This window comes from Anarrhichthys ocellatus, unplaced genomic scaffold (genome assembly GCF_004355925.1).
Source record: "Anarrhichthys ocellatus isolate YVR2014 unplaced genomic scaffold, GSC_Weel_1.0 scaffold74, whole genome shotgun sequence".
NCBI lineage: Eukaryota > Metazoa > Chordata > Actinopteri > Perciformes > Anarhichadidae > Anarrhichthys > Anarrhichthys ocellatus.
Genome location: NW_022280104.1, coordinates 1,455,397 through 1,457,648, shown reverse-complemented (window position 1 = coordinate 1,457,648; position 2,252 = coordinate 1,455,397).

Sequence of the window (2,252 nt, the reverse complement as noted above, 5' to 3'; positions counted from 1 at the left end):
TCTCTCTCTCTCTCTCTCTCTCTCTCTCTCTCTCTCTCTCTCTCTCTCTTTCTCTCTCTTTCCATCTCTATCACTCTCTTCATTATCACTGTCCAGTCCACAAGAGAGTAAAAAGGAGCAGGGAGTGGGTGGTGGTGGAGGGTTAAGAGGGAGGGAAGTGGAAATATGGAAAAAGGTGATAGAGAGAGAGAGAGAGAGAGAGAGAGAGAGAGAGAGAGAGAGAGAGAGAGACAGACAGACAGACAGACAGAGAGACAGAGGAAGAGAGAGAGAGAGTGGTACAGAGAGCTGTAGCTATCTGCTGAAATATTCATGTTGGTGCCAGCAGCTTTTCCATTCCCCGCTCAGCAGGGGGCTGCTGTTTGATACATCCATCGCTCTCTCTCTTTGCTCGCCCCCTCTCTACCCTCTCTCCCTCCCTCCCTCCGTCTCTCTTAACTAGTAAGGTTAGTAGTAAAGGCTCATCGAAAGATGGAGGGCCGATCTCTCCACCAACTCGGACAAAGCAGTACTACCCCTCGGACTTAAAAAATTAGGTTTTCTCATGTTTCATAACTTTACCAAAAACATAACAAATCTTTAAGAAATCAAGGCTTCTGCACAGGTATCTCCCTTCCATGCTAATTAATTGTCTTGGAGAAAAAAAAATCCTGAAATAACAAGTAATTAGACCATCGACTGTATATGAAGGATTGGACACCGTGCTGGCAATTACTTAGATATTTGTGTGTATGCTGAACATACTGGGCAATCAGTGAGCAGGACTGCTGTATGGCAATGCTGATTTTTTTATATGATTTTTGCATCAATGTGATGAATATCTTGATTAGTCTTGTATTTAATTCACTGGATTTGACAGAAAGAGATATGGTACTTTCATCCATAAAAGAGTTTCTCAATAGATTATTGATTTGTGGTATTATGACATATGTTGATGTCCCAAAATATAGAAGGACCACATATATACCATGATTTTATGAATGGATGAATGTTCCCCACTTCTACCAGCCGTTAGTTTAACATTGTTTGAAATGATCAATCAATAAATGAAAAATAACCCCTGCCATTTTAGATGTCATTTCAAAAACATAAGCTGCATCACCAATATTAGGACATAAGACTATTTCTATTGAATATGCAAGATACCTGCCAATGGTCGATGTCAAAAGAATTGAAGATTTCAGCCATTTCAATATCAGCTCACTCTTCCACACTCTCAGTAATCATAGACTCAGAGTCGACAAGGTGAAAGCAGCCACGGATTCTCCTCAAGGATTTCCTAATTAGGGGCATGCATTTATTATTTTGCACTGAGCTCCAACCTCCAACAGCTACGAGCAAGTTTACCATCACATCGCAGTTATATGTTGAAGAATTACTATCAAAGCTTGTTTTTCTTCAGCCAACCACATTTGGGAAGTAACGCTCAATGTAAACAGTAAAAGAAAATTGAATAGGCCATTCTTTCCATTATTCACAGGGGAAATGGCGTCTTGTTGACATAATACGAGGTAATGTTAACAAGGCTTAAGATAAGGACAGAAGAAGGCAGATATGAGAAGAGAGGAGGCAGGTAAGAGAGCAAGAAATTAATTGAGATAAAAAAAAACGTCTGACATAAGACTGAATACATTGTTTAATAAATGAAAATATTTGGTGACCCACATCCCACATATTTCACTTAATTATTTCATTTAGTTGTACTGAACCAATGCTGGTGTCACAGGACAAATGTACTTTTCAGAAACGATATTTTTTCACTCTCACTTTAAGTTTAAGTGGAGATGTCACGTGATCCAAACACAGTTCCACAGGCCTTTCCACACAGCATAGGCAACGATCCAAGGGAAACACTGAGAAAATGAAAAACAGCAACTGAAGTCTCAGAGGGCGAGGTTGTGCCTTTCGGTGAGCAACCGCATCATTTTATTTAGAACTGATGTCAGGGCTGGTGGTTAAACAGGGAGGGGCTGCCTGCATGGTTACACTGGGTATGTGCATGACGCGTGTGTGTGTGTGTGTGTGTGTGTGTGAGTGTGTGGTTGCATTTAACCAGCACATGTGTTGGGGGATGTGGCAGATGTTGCAGCGGCAAGGATTAGTGTGTGTGTGTCTTTAAGTGTGTGCATTAAAAATATCTTCTCTACAGCGGGAAGCCACAGTGGCCAATTACAGTGCAGCATCTGGGCTTACACACATTTATTAGTGTGTGTGTGTGTGTGTGTGTGTGTGTGTGTGTGTGTGTGTGTGTG